Genomic DNA, 18495 nt, shown 5'->3' with positions numbered 1-18495 from the left:
TGTGTAACATAGCTGCAGTGACTTGTGTGAGACTGTGACTGCAGCAGTAAACAGGTCTGACCTGAGGCTACGGCACCCTCCCTCTTCTCCCCCCCCCCCTCCCCATCCTCATCATCATCATCCTCCGCTTCCTCTTCTCCTCTCCTCCTGCACCACCGCTCTCTCCCTCCTCACCCTCTTCCCTCCTCCTCTCCTCCACCTATTCTCAAACAATGTGCTCTATGCCCACTCCCTGGCTAATAATGATGAATGGCAATGTACAGATGAAGAAACACACACAGTCACACAACCTCCCCTCCTCTTAGCCTGTGTGCCAGGATCTGATGATGAAATTGTTTATTTTTGTCAATGGAATGGGCATGTCATTCTCACATAGTAAATGGTTTGAAAATGCATTAACCATTTTAATTATGTTATAACACTTGACAATTGGATGTTGACAATTAGTCATTTCTGTGATGTGTTATGACAATTGTAACAATCTGTATGATGGGTGATGATAATTACATTTTATATTTGCATTTTGTCATTTAGCAAACTGTTATCCAGAGCGACTTACAGTTAGTGCATTCATCTTAAGGTAGCTCATCCTGGTCTCATAGACTAGACGTAACATAGTACACATAGTATATCCGGGACACTCTAATTAGTATAATATGTTACATTTTGTATAGTTACATAAGACAGAAGGTTATTTTCGCATTGAGTAATGAAGAATATTACTTAACATGAATATCTATCAACCCTAAGGTTGCTTGTTTGAATCCCATCATGGACACCTTTAAGCATTTTAGCTAATTAACAACATTGCAACTACTTACAACTTTTTAGCTACAGTAGCTACTTTGCAACTACTTAGTTAGTTGCAAAGTAACCCTAACCTTAACCCTTTAACCTAACTCCTAAACCTAACCCTAACCTTAACCCTACCTTAACTCCTAACTACCCTAGCTAACAGCTACCTAGCTAACATTAGCTACAACACATTGGAATTCATAACATATCATATGAATTGGAATTTGTAAAATATACTAAATGGAATTTAAAGAAAAATACGAAATGCTCTGAGGCCAGGTTGGGTAGATAGGTGTGAACCACATACGGTATCTTCATCATCGTAAGTAAACTACTTGTTCACACTACTACTTGACAAGTGCTTGATTGAAATGGTCAAAGCACTCTTGTGCACAAACAATTAGTATAGAGTTGCATGTCAATTTGAATAATTATCTTGCATAAATGATGTGAAAGTTAAAATTTAGTTGAAGGCTTTCTTAATGAGCCTCATCTTATCTTTAGTTTTTTATGCAGAAAAGTGCTCTAGAGGAAGATGATTACATTAATACTGTACTTACTGAAACACTGTAGGAACATGTACTAACATATTTACAGTTATAAGACGACCTAGGAACATATAGTATGATCTTTACAGTTATAAGACAACCTATGAACATGTACTATCATCTTTACAGTTATAAGACAACCTAGCAACATGTACTAGCATCTTTAGAGTTATAAGACAACCTAGGAACATGTACTATCATCTTTAGAGTTATAAGACAACCCGGGAACATGTACAAGCATCTTTACAGTAATAAACAAACCGAGGAACTAACATCTTTACAGTTATAAGACAACCTATGAAAATGTACTAACATTTTTACAGTTATAAGACAACCTAGGAACACACTAACCATATCAAATCTAATTTTATTGGTCACATACACATGGTTAGCAGATGTTAATGCGAGTGTGGCGAAATGCTTGTGCTTTTAGTTCCGGCCATGGAGTAATATCTAGCAAGTAATCTAACAATTTCACAACAACTCTTGATTTTGTATAGTTACTGTGTAGCCTGCAGAACATTACGTTAGTTTATATTTTGTTGTTTTTTTGGTGTTCATCGAATAAAGAAAGATGTACGCTTACCACGCTGCACCTTGTTCTACTCATTCCAACAACGAGCATGTCAGAAGATCCCACCACCAAAGGACCAAGCAGCGTGGCCAGGAGGAGCAGACATCCTAGACCCAGGAGAAAAAGGAGTGGGGGACATCATGGACGTGGGAAGAAATTATGGCAAGGGACAAGACCCTTCCATGGAAGCAGGCGGAGGCAGCGAAGGAGGATCAACGACGACACTGGGGTTCGCAACCACGAAGCAAGCACGAGAGGCAGCCCCAAAACATTTTTTTGGGGGGGGGCACGGAGTGGTCGGAGGAGCCGATGTGTGAACCAGAGCCAGTCCACACGGGATGGTCGGCGGAGCCGAGGGTTGAACCAGAGCCAGTCTGGGAGGGGAAGGTGAACTTGGAGGGGAGTGAAGGGAGTGAATCAGAGACCGTTAAGGAGTTGATGGGGAAATTGGAGGAGAGAGTTATGAGAGAGCTGTTGTGTTGCTGCATGAGGCATGACATTCGCCCTAAGGAGCGTGTTCTCAGTTTAATGCCACCTGAGTCAGCACTCTGTACTCGTCCTGAGGAGCGTGCTAACCGTCTGATGAAGACTGTGCCGGCCCCATGCACCAGGTCTCCAGTACGCCTCCCCAGCCCTGCACGTCCTGTGCCAGCTCTCTGCGCTCGATGTGAGGAGTGTGTTATCGTTCCGGTACAATGTGTGCCAGCTCTATGCTCCAGACCTCCATTCCGCCTCCACAGCCCGGTGCTACCTGTACCGGCCCCACGCATCAGACCTCCAGTGCACCTCCACAGTCCAGTACGTCCTGTGCCTCCTCCCCGCACTCGCCCTGAGGTGTGTGCCACCAGCCCGGTGCCACCTGTACGTGCCCCCATGCATCAGGCCTCCATTGCGCCTCCACAGTCCAGAGCTTCCGGCGACAGGTCCCAGTCCAGAGATTCCGGCGACAGTTCCCAGTCTAGAGCTTCCGGCGACAGTGTACAGTCCGGAACCTCCTGAGATGGTCCACAGTCCGGAACCTCCTGAGACGGTCCACATTCCGGAACCACTTGAGATGGTCTACAGTCCGGAACCTCCAGTGGTGAGCCATGGCCCGATGCCTCGAGTGATGATCCATGGCCCGGAGACTCCAGTGATGATCCATGGCCCGGAGCCTCCAGTGATGATCCATGGCCCGAAGCCTCCAGTGATGTCCTATGGCGCGAAGACTCCAGTGATGATTCAAGGTCCAGAGTCCCCAGCAACGGTCTGCAGTCCAGAGTCTCCAGCGACGGTCAACAGTCCAGAGTCTCTAGCGACGGTCGGCAGTCCAGAGCCTCCAGCAACGGTTGGCAGCCCAGAGCCTCCAGCGACGGTCTGCTATCCAGAGCCTCCATCGACGGTCGTCGGTCCAGACCCTCCAGCGACAGTCTCCGTCCAGATCCTTCAGCGACAGTCTGCAGTCTAGAGCCTCCAGCGGAGGTTCCCATTCTGGATCCTCCTGCGATGGTTCCCTGTCCGGAGTACCCAGTGACGATCTACGGTCTGGAGTCCCCGGCGACGATCCATGGGCCGGAGTCCCCGGTGGCGATCTATGATCCTGTTTCTCCGCCGACGATCTACAGTCCGGTTTCCTCCGGCAATGATCCACTGTCTGGAGCCTCCGGAGACGATCCACGGTCCGGAGCATCCCGCGACGATCCACGGTCCGGTTCCACGGAAGCGGAGGGATCAGCAAGCGGTGTCTACGTCCCGAACCGGAGCCGCAACCGAGGCTAGATGCCCACCCGGACCCTCCCCCATGGAGTCAGGTTTTGCGGCCAGAGTCCACACCTTTGGAGGGGGGGGTCTGTCACGCCCTGACCTTAGACAGCCTTTTTATTTCTCTATTTGGTTCGGTCGGGGTGTGATTTGGGTGGGCATTCTAGTTTTCCTATTTCTTTGTTTGGCCTGGTATGGTTCCCAATCAAAGGCAGCTGTCTATCGTTGTCTCTGATTGGGGACCATACTTAGGCAGCCATTTTCCCACCTCAGTTTTTGGTATCTTGATTTTGTATAGTTACTTTGTAGCCTTGCAGAACGTTACGTTCGTTCATATATGTATATATTTTTTGTTCATCAAATAAAGAAAGATGTACGCTTACCACGCTGCACCTTGGTCTACTCATTCCAACGAGTGTGACAGCGGGTCGTGTCGGTGGTACTGTATTGTCCTCAAAGCGAGCAAAGAAGTTGTTTAGTTTGTCTGGGAGCAAGACATCGGGGTCCGCAATGGGGCTGGTTTTCTTTTTGTAGTCTGTGATTGACTGTAGACCCTGCCACATACCTCTCGTGTCTGAACCGTTGAATTGCGACTCTACTTTTTCTCTATACTGACGCTTAGCTTGTTTGATTGCCTTGTGGAGGGAATAGCTACACTGTTTGTATTCGGTCATATTTCCGGTCGCCTTGTCCTGATGAAAAGCTTACCTTGTTTGATTGCCTTGTGGAGGGAATAGCTACACTGTTTGTATTCAGTCATGTTTCCGGTCGCCTTGCACTGATTAAAAGCACTAGTTCCCGCTTTGAGTTTTGCGGAAATGCTGCCATCAATCCACGGTTTCTGGTTGGGAAGGTTTTAATAGTCGCCGTGGGTACAACATCACTGATGCACTTGCTAATAAACTTGCTCACTGAACAGGCGTTTACATCAATGTTGTTTATCCGGAACATATCCCAGTCCACGCGATCAAAGCAATCTTGAAGTGTGGAATCAGATTGGTCGGACCAGAGCTGAACAGACCTGAGCATGGGAGTTTCCTGTTTTAGTTTCTGTCTATAAGCTGGGAGCAACAAAATTGAGTTGTTGTCAGATTTGCCAAAAGGAGGGAGAGGGAGGGCTTGTATGCATTGCTTATGATGAATTTTGCCAGCTCGGGTCACGCATTCGATATGCTGAAAAATGTAGGGAGCCTTGTTTTCAGATTAGCCTTGTTAAAATCCCCAGCTACAATAAATGCAGTCTCAGGATATGTGGTATCCAGTTTATATAGAGTCCAATGAAGTTTTTTTCAAGGCTTTTGAGGTGTCTGCTTGGGGGAGGGGGGGTGGTATACATGACTGTGATTATAATCTAAGATAATTATCTCGGTAGATAATGCTGTTGGCATTTGATTGTAAGGAATTCAAGCTCAGGTGAACAAAATGACTTGATTTCCTGTATGTTGTTATGATCACACCACGACTTGTTAATCATAAGGCATACCCTTCTTCATAACAGAGAGATGTTTGTTTCTGTCGGCGCGATGCGTGAAGAAACCAGGTGGCTGCACAGACTCTGATAACTTATCCTGAGTGAGCCATGTTTCCGTGAAACAGAGAATGTTACAATCTCTGATGTCTCTCTGGAAGGCAACCCTTGCTCAGATTTCGTCTACCTTGTTGTCAAGAAACTGGACATTGTCGAGTAGTATACTCGGGAGCGCTGGGCGATGTGCCCGTCTACGGACCCTGCTGTTTTGGGTCGCCTGCTGAGATCCGATCCATTTTCCTGGTTGGTGGAACAAACTGAATATAATAAGACTTAAGATTTCCTGGGGTAACAGTGAAGAAATTATACATAAAAAACAAAATACTGCATAGTTTCCTAAGAACGCGAAGCGAGGCGGCCATCTCTGTTGGTGCTTTTGTATTGTACTAGCACCTTTACACTAATTAGACAGCTGAGGAACAAGTACTAACATCTTTACAGTTCTAAGACAACATAGGAACAACATACTAACATCTTTACAGTTGTAAGACAACATAGGAACAACATACTAACATCTTTACAGTTGTAAGACAACATAGGAACAACATACTAACATCTTTACAGTTGTAAGACGACATAGGAACATACTAACATCTTTCCAGTTAAGGGAAAGTCTGGTACACTTTATTTTACAGTAGAGTAATTACTAAGACATTACACGGTGATAACACAGTAACAACCTATCAATTACTGTACTTACATCTCATTGTTACAGTGTGGTGCACTCCATTAGAGCTATGTACATTACCACAGCATTATTGTCAACTTGTGGAATTATGTGGTTGACTACAAAGACTAGTGGCACTCAATAGTCTTCAGGTAACAATAATAAATAATTACATAAAGAAGGGCTGTGCAGATTCAGCTGTGAATCTAAGGATTAGGAAAGGATGGGATAGAATAGGACAGGATGGGATTGGATAGGATGGGATGGGATGGGATGAGATGGGATAGAATAGGACAGGATGGGATTGGATAGGATGGGATTGGATAAATTGGTGTAAGATGGGATAGGATGGGATGGGATGGGATGAGATGGGATAGGATTTGATAGGATAAAATACAGTAGGGCAGTATTTGAACCATTATCAACACTAAACTTGTCATTGTACCAAAGATAACCTGTTTTATCATATGTGCTGTGACTGTGTATCATGAGTAGTTCCATGATTGTGACGAGAGAGAGAGAGATCTGAGAGACAAGGCAAGAAGGGCATTCTATGCCATCAAAATAAACATAAAATTCAACATACCAATTAGGATCTGGCTAAAAATACTTGAATCAGTCATAGAGACCATTGCCCTTTATGGTTGTGAGGTTTGGGGTCTGCTCACCAACCAAGACTTCACAAAATGGGACAAACACCAAATTGAGACTGCATGCAGAATTCTGCAAAAATATCCTCCATGTACCACGTAGAACACCAAATAATGCATGCATAGCAGAATTAGGCCGATACCCACTAATTCTCCAAATCCAGAAAAGAGCCGTTAAATTCTACAACCACCCAAAAGGTAACAATTCCCAAACCTTCCATAACAAAGCCATCACCTACAGAGAGATGAACCAGGAGAAGAGTCCCCTATGCAAGCTGGTCCTGGGGCTCTGTTCACAAACACAAACACAAACACAGCCCACAGAGCCCCAGGACAGCAGCACAATTAGACCCAATCAAATCATGAGAAAACAAAAAGATAATTACTTGACACATTGAAAAGAATTAACAAAAAAACAGCGCAAACTAGAATGCTATTTGGCCTTAAACAGAGAGTACACAGTGGCAGAATACCTGACCACTGTGACTGACCCAAACTTAAGGAAAGCTTTGACTATGTTCAAACTCAGTGTGCATAGCCTTGCTATTGAGAAAGGCCAACGTAGGCAGACATGGCTCTCAAGAGAAGACACCTCACAAAATGAGGTGGAAACTGAGCTGCACTTCCTAACCTCCTGCCCTATGTATGACCATATTAGAGAGACATATTTCCCTCAGAATACACAGATCCACAAAGAATTCGAAAACAAATCCAATTTTGATAAACTCCCATATCTACTGGGTGAAATTCCACAGTCTGCCATCACAGCAGCAGGATTTGTGACCTGTTGCCACAAGAATACGGCAACAAGTGAAGAACAAACACCATTGCAAATACAACCCATATTTATGCTTATTTATTTTCCCTTGTGTACTTTAACCATATATAATATGACATTTGTAATGTCTTTATTGTTTTGAAACTTTTGTATGTGTAATGTTTACTGTTAATTTTTATTGTTTATTTCACTTTTGTATATTATCTACCTCACTTGCTTTGGCAATGTTAACACGTTTCCCATGCCAATAAAGTCCCTTGAATTGAGAGAGGCGAGAGAGAGAGAGAACAAACTCTCTCTGTGTCTCCACCTGCTGCCCGAGCAATTGGGAGCTTGGTGAGATGGGCTGTGTGCAATGACATCAGTGGGACTGAAACCAGAGTAAACCGTTTATAGCGTGAGTTTGGCTGATTGGCTCTGGCAGAATCTAATCACTAGCTAAACAGCCTCCGACTGTAGCTCTCTGCTTATGTTACTTAGTTAAACACATCACAACAATGTACCCTTTCTCTGTGTGTGTGTCTGTTTCATTGTGATGTTAGTAGGATGTTTTTTCTCATCTCAAACATTCCTCAGTAGCTGTAGGTATTTCCTATTGTTGTATATGTAGCTGTGGGTGTTTCCTCCTGTAGAATACGTATGTCACGGTCGTCCTCCTCTTCATCTGAAGAGGAGAGGCGAGATGGATCGGAAGACCAAAATGCGGCGTGGTAAGTGTCCATGGTAAATCTTTAATAAAGAAAATACTGACACTGCATACAAAACAATAAACAAATAACGACCGTGAAGCTACAAACTAGACCTGTGCTGACACAAACCACTAACATAGACAATCACCCACAAACAAACAGTGCAACCCAGGCTACCTAAGTATGATTCTCAATCAGAGACAACTAATGACACCTGCCTCTGATTGAGAACCATACTAGGCTGAAACATAGAAATGCCCCAAAACATAGAAAAACAAACATAGACTGCCCACCCAACTCAAGCCCTGACCATACTAAATAAATACAAAACAAAGGAAATAAAGGTCAGAACGTGACAACGTAGCTGTATGTGTTTCCTGTTGTTTTATATGTAGCTGTGGGTGTTTCCTGTTGTTGCATATGTAGCTGTGGGTGTTTCATGTTGTGGGCAGTGCTTAATTTGTAAATCTGAAGGTGCTGGAGCAAAATGTGAGATTGAGAGGGTGGTGACCTCGGGAGCTCCGGAACGCATTAGAGAAAAAAAGCTTGTACAGTGCCTTGCGAAAGTATTCGGCCCCCTTGAACTTTGCGACCTTTTGCCACATTTCAGGCTTCAAAAATAAAGATATAAAACTGTATTTTTTTGTGAAGAATCAACAACAAGTGGGACACAATCATGAAGTGGAACGACATTTATTGGATATTTCAAACTTTTTTAACAAATCAAAAACTGAAAAATTGGGCGTGCAAAATTATTCAGCCCCCTTAAGTTAATACTTTGTAGCGCCACCTTTTGCTGCGATTACAGCTGTAAGTCGCTTGGGGTATGTCTCTATCAGTTTTGCACATCGAGAGACTGAAATTTTTCCCATTCCTCCTTGCAAAACAGCTCAAGCTCAGTGAGGTTGGATGGAGAGCATTTGTGAACAGCAGTTTTCAGTTCTTTCCACAGATTCTCGATTGGATTCAGGTCTGGACTTTGACTTGGCCATTCTAACACCTGGATATGTTTATTTTTGAACCATTCCATTGTAGATTTTGCTTTAGGTTTTGGATCATTGTCTTGTTGGAAGACAAATCTCCGTCCCAGTCTCAGGTCTTTTGCAGACTCCATCAGGTTTTCTTCCAGAATGGTCCTGTATTTGGCTCCATCCATCTTCCCATCAATTTTAACCATCTTCCCTGTCCCTGCTGAAGAAAAGCAGGCCCAAACCATGATGCTGCCACCACCATGTTTGACAGTGGGGATGGTGTGTTCAGCTGTGTTGCTTTTACGCCAAACATAACGTTTTGCATTGTTGCCAAAAAGTTAAATTTTGGTTTCATCTGACCAGAGCACCTTCTTCCACATGTTTGGTGTGTCTCCCAGGTGGCTTGTGGCAAACTTTAAACTACACTTTTTATGGATATCTTTAAGAAATGGCTTTCTTCTTGCCACTCTTCCATAAAGGCCAGATTTGTGCAATATACGACTGATTGTTGTCCTATGGACAGAGTCTCCCACCTCAGCTGTAGATCTCTGCAGTTCATCCAGAGTGATCATGGGCCTCTTGGCTGCTTCTCTGATCAGTCTTCTCCTTGTATGAGCTGAAAGTTTAGAGGGACGGCCAGGTCTTGGTAGATTTGCAGTGGTCTGATACTCCTTCCATTTCAATATTATCGCTTGCACAGTGCTCCTTGGGATGTTTAAAGCTTGGGAAATCTTTTTGTATCCAAATCCGGCTTTAAACTTCTTCACAACAGTATCTCGGACCTGCCTGGTGTGTTCCTTGTTCTTCATGATGCTCTCTGCGCTTTTAACGGACCTCTGAGACTATCACAGTGCAGGTGCATTTATACGGAGACTTGATTACACACAGGTGGATTGTATTTATCATCATTAGTCATTTAGGTCAACATTGGATCATTCAGAGATCCTCACTGAACTTTTGGAGAGAGTTTGCTGCACTGAAAGTAAAGGGGCTGAATAATTTTGCACGCCCAATTTTTCTGTTTTTGATTTGTTAAAAAAGTTTGAAATATCCAATAAATGTCGTTCCACTTCATGATTGTGTCCCACTTGTTGTTGATTCTTCACAAAAAAATACAGTTTTATATCTTTATGTTTGAAGCCTGAAATGTGGCAAAAGGTCGCAAAGTTCAAGGGGGCCGAATACTTTCGCAAGGCACTGTATATCAGCTCATTTGCATAGTGGCATAGAGCAGTAGAGTAGATGCACTTACAGAAGTTGCACACATGGAGAACATTTTTAGTGACCTGGGTCTGGGAAAAATGTGGCCTTTAGTAAACACATTTCACACAATTCTACATAGTTTTACATGACTGGAGACTTTAGGATAATATTTTTATTGCCGCGTTCAAAACATCTCTGAAATCTCTGGGAAATCTCTGACTTCCGATTTCAGTTTGTTCAAGACACCTGGATCTGACTGGGAAAATACGCTTTAAACGGTCATCCAGCTCGGAATTTCAAGTCGTGAACTCAGGCCTCTTTATAGAGTCTTTCCAACCTGAAGATCACTGACGTCATGTTTCAACCTAGTCTTTTTCTGAGTTCCCAGTTCTCATTAAAGCTCCATAATACCGTACAAATGATCAGAATGACTTGCAACTTTGACACTGACAAACGGATAATCTGAGATCAATAAAAACGAACTCACCTTGAATCCATCAATAGCCTAGGCCTAGGTGTGTGGAGAAACATATTGTAGCTACAATAAGAGGAGGAAATTATAGTCCTAGAAATGCTTTGCAGTATCTTTGACTCACCCAATGATGCACAGCTCACTCACTGGTGATGGCCGATGCGCTCGTGCCAAAAGCTTTGCAAAACAATAGGCTTATTTTGAAGCTGATCAAATATTTTGGAAGCATTTGCTTTCCAACCTGTGTTTTCCAGTGATTGTATTTGCAATATTGTGAACGTCCTGTTTTGTCTGCATGCTGTTTGTTCACTGACAGATTTGCACCTATGCTTTCTTAATGGCCTACAGCACCACAGCTAGGCCAATTTCTTTAGAAAGAAGCTGTTGATCCTCTGTGGCTAAATTATTAGCTTTCTCAGGGTATAGCAGGCTATTCTGAAGGATTTCATTTCTTTCTGAACAGACAGCAGAAACTATAATTTTGACAAATCTATTTAAATTTATCAAGGGTGCTGCAGCTCCTCGAGAACCTTTCGCGTAGCTATGATTCTGTGCTGAAATACGTAAATGATGAAGTTCAAAGCTGGAGAGATGAGATTTGGAGGCTAATTCATGTCTATCAGAGCAGAGAGGGAGAGAGATTAGTGAATCTCCTTCCAGTTCTGTGAGAGACACAGGCGTGCTTCTCACACAGCCACAGTCACGCATTGGTCTCAAACATAGGTTACAATGTTGCACAAAACAGAAGCCTGAGCCGGCCCAACCTGAATCAATTTGTACAATATCAGGGCTTGGGTTGGGGAATGGGGGGGGGGGGGGGGGGGGGGGATAACTAGCAAAGAGTTGACTCAAATAAACTTTGATCGCTTTTCTTATAATTTTTACATTGCAATAAGTGAGAGAAAAAAAAGAATGCCATTAGAGGTACTGGAACCGGCCAAAAAGGTCCCGGAACAAAACAGTCCCGGAACCAACACAAATTAGGCCCTGGCTGTGGGTGTTTCCTGTGGTTGTATGTGTAGCTGTTCAGTGCTCTGGCCCCCGGGCCCTCAGCCAGACAGTGTTCAGACAGACAGACAGACAGACGGACGGACGGACGGACAAAAAAAAAAAAAAAAGGTTAGGAGCTAATCTGCTCCGCCCACTGCATCATTCACCTTTCACTGCCACCTGATACAGAATGACACAGGATGTGTCTCAAATGGCACCCCATGCCTTATATTTAGTAGTCCACTACATAAGGAATAGGGTTCCATTTGGGACGCTATAACAGCGTTTACCAAGAGAAACAAGGTGGCACACGCTCTAGGAAAGGAGGAGGAACATGAGAAGATGGAGTCTGGGCTGAAGGTATAGATCAGTGGCATAGAGAGCAATGTATTCAAGTGAGATTATCAGAGAACAACAGCTTTTATTTATATACAGAGTTGAAGACCACAAACATTGAAGTGATTTTTCTTCATGGTTTGATAAAAGCCTATTATAAAATCTGACAAATGTATTTTACCATGAGAGGCTTTGGTATATTCAACCTGCTTTAATGATGCTTTAATCTTATGTAATAACAAATTAAAATACATTTTTCTTTCATTCAATTTGTGCCATCACCTTTCTTGTACATAGCCTCATTCTCTTATTTCTTAAAGACTGTTGTAATTCACAGAACGATCGTCTCTCCATACCACATCACCCAATGAGCACTATGTGAAAAAGAAAAACACATTTTCAAGTTCTGTGACCAATTATCTGCAGAACTCAGTCATGACCTTCAGTCACTTTATTGATCTGGGCGAAGATAAACAGAAATCTAGGTTTATTATGTGATAAAAAAATGTTATGTCTTCCTTGACTAGGTTTCATGGAACCTTTACACACTGTAAAGAGAGCAAGCAGAGCTAGAGAGAGAGAGGTGCATAGCCAAAAACATACCATTTGAAATGTCTATATTCTTTTAAAACTTTTGTGAGTGTAATGTTTACTAATGTGTCTCTTGTTTATTTCCCTTTTGGATATTGTCAATTGCATTTACTTTGGCAATGTAAACATATGTTTCCCAAGGAAATAAAGCCCTTCAGAGAGAGAGAGAGAGAGAGAGAGCGAGAGCGAGAGCGAGAGAGAGAGAGAGAGAGAGAGAGAGAGACGAGGTCTTAATTGACAAAACTTTACATCTCCACCTGATCTGTCCGTCCTTGGGCTTTGCTCCTCTGGCTGTCTGGAGGTCAGAATGGAACTGAATTACTGATATCACAATATTTACAATCCAGCAACCTAATGACCCAGCTGGTGAAAATAAACAGACGGAGGAGACAGGGTAAACAAACAAGGACTGCGTAACAAATGGGACCCTATTCCCTATTTACACTATTTTTGACCAGGGCTTTGTGTACAATATAGGAAATAGGGTGGCATTTGAGGACGCAAAGACTAATATACTGACAGGCAAGGCTAGCTAACAGTTGTAACGTTTGCTACATTTGGAAAATGAATTTTATCTCTGTTTGGTTCCAAATAAGAACTTCAAATTAGGGACAGATAATAAAGGATTGTTACTGACTCAGAGACTGTAAGTAACTGTAAGGACCAGCAAGGGACAGACAGGTTTCTCTGGCCCTTTTTAAACTTCCTCTATCCTCTTCTACCTCTTCCTTCATATTCCTCTACCCTCCTCTACCTCTATATTCCTCTTCCTCTATCCTCCTCTTCCTCTACCCTCCTCTTCCTCTACCCTCCTCTACTATCCTCTTCCTCTACCCTCCTCTACCTTTACCATCCTCTTCCTCTACCTTCCTCTTCCTCTACTATACCATTGGTCCAGAACATAGACAAAACCCCCATACCCTCCTTGACTGATCCATGGGTCCATGATCCAGGCCACAAACACAGACATCTCTTTCCCCTCCTTCGCAGATTGCCCGAGGAGAGTCCTACACTGTGCTCTGATAAGAGCATCCCTAGACAGATGTGCCAGTGGTAATACTGTGTAATGGCTTTATTAGATAGTCTGTGCAGGATCTGCTCCTTTGTAATGACGTCATTTGAAATAAATAATATGGTTAATATGGGAGGGCTTTTTCTCCATTTCAGAGGCATTGGTGTAATTCATCATTTAATCAACCTACAGGATAATTCAGAGGCAATGGTGTTATTAATATTTGAATCAACCTACAGGATAATTCAGAGATATTGGTGTAATTCATATTTTAATCAACCTACAGGATATGTAGATCATTCTATTGATAGTAATGCTCTTAATATGATTATTACACACACACACACACACACACACACACACACACACACACACACACACACACACACACACATGCACACACGCACAAATGCACACGCAGGCACACACACGCATGTACGCACATGCAGGCACACACACACAAGTATACACACACAGACATAGACACAGAGACACACACAGTAGTCTGAAGTGATATAATATTTGTTCATTTGAAGTCTCTGAACCAGCCTCAGCCCTCCTGCTCTGTATGGTCGGTCCTTCTAAATGACAGTAAATCCTCTATATATGGTCTGTGTGTGTGCACGTGTGCGTGTGCATTTGCGTGATTGTGCGCCTGTGTTTGTGCGTCCTGGTTGAGAGCCTCTGTTAATTCATGAAGAAACAGGTGAACTAGTCTAGATCAATCAGCATCCTCCTAGAGCTAGGACAGTAACATTAATCGGACATAGCAACAATACACATCTTTTCAGGAATATATTGATGAGCTACAGTGGGGTCCATAATTATTGGCATCCTTAATAAAGATGAGCAAAAAAGATTGTATACTATAAATTATATAAATACTGAGCTATATTGTATGATCCAAATGTTTTTAAACCTTATTATTTTATAGTAATACAACTGCTGGGAGAATGTGAGATTTTGTTTACGTAATACATTTCTAAAAAAAGACAAGGGTCAAAACTAATGACATGCCTGTTTTCATTACTCATTATTCATTGCACCCTCTCCCCCTGCGAGGATAACAACACTGAACATTTTTCTTAAATGTTTCATGAGTTGGACAACACATTGGGAGGGATCTTAGACCATTCCTCCATAGAGCATCTTCCCAGATCCTTGATATCCTTCGTCTACGTGTATGGACTGCCCTCTTCATTTCAAACCACAGTTTTTCAATGGGTTTCAAGTCTAGAGACAGAGATGACTATTGCAAAATTATGATTTTGCAGTCAATTAACCAGTTATTTGTGGAATTTGGTTAGTGCTAAGGCAGTAGGAAGCTCTCTCATCCATTTATATACAGATGATACAGCCTTATACTCAGCTGGCCCCTCCCCTGATTTTGTGTTAAACGCTCTAGAACAAAGCTTTCTTAGTGTCCAACAAGCTTTCTCTACCCTTAACCTTGTTCTGAACACCACCAATACAAAGGTCATGTGGTTTGGTAAGAAGAATGCTCCTCTCCCCGCATGTGTGATTACTTCCTCTGAGAGTTTAGAGCTGGGAGTACTTAGGAGTATGGCTAGATGGTACACTGTCCTTCTCTCAGCACATATTAAAGCTGCAGGCTAAAGTTAAATCTAGACTTGGTTTCCTCTATCGTAATTGCTCCTCTTTCACCCCAGCTGCCAAACTGATCCTGATTCAGATGACCATCCTAACCATGCTAGATTACGGAGACGTAATTTATGGATCGGCAGGTATGGGTGCTCTCGAGCGGCTAGATATTCTTTACCATTCGGCCATCAGATTTGACACCATTGATCCTTATAGGGCAAATCACTGTACTCTATACTCTTCTGTAAACTGGTCATCGCTGTATACCCATCTCATTTATAAAACCCCTTTAAACCTCACTCCCCCTTATCTGAGATATCTACTGCAGCCCTCATCCTCCACATACAATACCCGTTCTGCCAGTCACATTCTGTTAAAGGTCCCCAAAACACACACATCCCTGGGTCGCTTGTCTTTTCAGTTCGCTGCAGCTAGCGACTGGAACGAGCTGCAACAAACACTCAAACTGGACAGTTTAATCTCAATCTCTTCATTCAGAGACCCAATCATGGACACTCTTACTGACAGTTGTGGGTGCTTTGCGTGATGTATTGTTGCCTCTACCTTCTTGCCCTTTGTGCTGTTGTCTGTGCCCATTAATGTTTGTACCATATTTTGTGCTGCTTCCATGTTGTGCTGCTGCTTTGTTGTGTTGCTACCATGTTGTGTTGCTACCATGTTGTGTTGCTACCATGCAGTGTTGTCATATGTCTTAGGTCTCTATTTATGTAGTGTTGTGTTGTCTCCCTTGTTGTGATGTACATTTTGTCCTTTATTTGTATTTAATGTATTTGTATTTTTAATCCCATCCCCCGTCCTCGCAGGCCTTTGCCTTTTGGTAGGCCGTCATTGTAAATAGGAATTTGTTCTTAACTTACTTGCCTAGTTAAATTAAGGTTTAATACACTTTTATACAAAATATTGTCTTATTGGAAGATCCACTTGAGGCCAAGTTTCAGCCTCCTGGCACAGGCAACCAGGATTCTGGCTAAATTGTCCTGGTACTGGGTAAAGTTCATGATGCCGTTGACCTTAACAAGGACCACAATTGACCTTAAAAAGGGCCCCAGTATCAGTGGACGCGAAATAGCCCCATAATATTATAGATCCACCACCATATTTTACAGTAAGTATGGGGTTCTTTTCTGCAAACAAATCTGGAAAGATTCTGTATGGAGGAATGGTCTAAGATCCTTCCCAATGTGTTCTCCAATATCATAAAACATTTAAGAAAAAGGCTCAGTGTCGTTGTCCTCGCAAGGGGAGGTTGCTAGAGTTCTGAAAACAGGGGTGTCAATCATTTCTACCCCTATCTATCTTCTTTCTCTGAGCAATTGTATTAGTATATTATAATATAACATTTTCAATTTTTTCATAGCATACAATATTGCTCAGTGTTTGTTATTTATTTTATACAGTATTTTTTGCTCATCTTTAAGAAGAGGTGGCAGGACTCCTGAGTGGCGCAGCAGTCTAAGGCACTGCATCTCAGTGCTAAAGGTGTCACTACAGACCCTGGTTCGATTCCAGGCTGTATCACATCCGTACGTGATTGGGAGTCCCGTAGGGAGGCACACAATTTGCCAACTGACAAACTGACACCTTGTGAATCCAACATCCATTAATGGAGGTGGTCAGTTGCCACATAGTTGGGGATCAGTCTGGGCCAGGGGTCTATAGGAGCTCAGCCAGAGGGAAGCTAACAACAGCCCTGCCCTAGGGTCTATTACCCTATCCTGTCACAGAGAATATATTTTATAATGGAGAGATTCACTGCTTACCTCATCCTGATAGAGGTTTCCCCTCCACCCATTAATCATGTAGCCCCTACGCATTACTTTAAACCAGAGCCCTATGGGCCCTGCTCCAAAGAAGTGCACTATTTAGGGAATGGTGTGTCATTTGAGACGGAGATCTTAGTTACAGAAGCAGCTAGCACGTTGCATTGGGTTTAGGTTTCATACACACCTACATCTTTCACTGGCTGGTAGTGTCATGGCATTTTCCATGTAAACATGTGTACATATATTTGGGTCTTTCACCCTGAAACCCAAGGTCTTTGTCAGTGTTCCAGATGGTGCTGGCCGATTGTTAGCTACAGTTGCTATGGATACGATGGGGCGTGCTGAGGCTATAGACAACCATGAGGGTATAAGTAGTCCCTCTCTGGGACTCTTCTCTTATGGTTGAGTGGCTTAAAGATGTGTTATGAAGGTTTGTATCATCTCAGCCAGTGATTTTGAAAGTAGTGCTCACAAGCCAGAACAGGTCCACAAAAATTGTGCACAATTGTGTACAAATCATCCATTTTGGATGATGTTACATACCGCAAACAATAAATAATAATACAATTTGTAAAATATCCCATTCAATCTCTTGAATATCAATTCATACCCTGGCTAGCTCACAGCAGACACAACGGTCCTGTTCTCCTGCTCAGACGTTGCTGACGCATGACAGATTTTACAATGCCTGCTTAGGTGTTTTACGTATCAGCTAACATCTGTAGCTTTTCCGTTGGGCACCAGATTGCTATAGCATATGATGATATGCTATAGCAATCTGGTGCCCAACGGAAAAGCTACAGATGTGTCACGCAACCATTGGTTGATACATACAACGTCTGAGCAGGGAAACACGACCAATGACTGAAGGACTGACTGACTGACGGACTGACGGACTGACGGACTGACGGACTGACGGACTGACTGACTGACTGACTGACTGACTGACTGACTGACTGAAGGACGGACGGACTGACGGACAAAGGCTCAATAATAACAAAGACTGAATAGAAAAACAGTCTGTAAATAAGACTGTTAGCACACTGATCTAGCAGAGGTTACACATCACATGGGAGTGAATCACTGAAGGGCTTCCACTCCAATAGCATGTTCAAAATCATTTTCACCATTAGACACCATCCGTTGGTGTCCAACCATTACAAAGGGTGGAGACTGAAATGGAAGTGCCTAACAGCCCGTTGGAGTATAAAGCTGTAGTATTTAATGGAGTCTATCTGGAACAGGAGGACGGAGTCCATCTGAAACATGATTAATAAAGCTGGAGTATTTAATGGAGTCCATCTGAAGCAGGATTAATAAAGCTGGAGTATTTAATGGAGTCCATCTGAAACAGGATTAATAAAGCTGGAGTATTTAATGGAGTCCATCTGAAACAGGATTCATAAAGCTGGAGTATTTAATGGAGTCCATCTGAAACAGGATTAATAATGCTTGACCATTTCAAATCAAATCCAATTTTATGGGTCATGTACACATGGTTAGCAGATGTTATTGCGAGTGTAGCGAAATGCTTGTGCTTCTAGTTCCGACAATGCAGCAATATC

Source organism: Oncorhynchus mykiss, chromosome 23, assembly GCF_057628025.1.
Source record: "Oncorhynchus mykiss isolate SJ-2025 chromosome 23, ASM5762802v1, whole genome shotgun sequence".
In the NCBI taxonomy this organism is placed as follows: domain Eukaryota; kingdom Metazoa; phylum Chordata; class Actinopteri; order Salmoniformes; family Salmonidae; genus Oncorhynchus; species Oncorhynchus mykiss.
Note: the sequence above shows the minus strand (reverse complement) of the source record.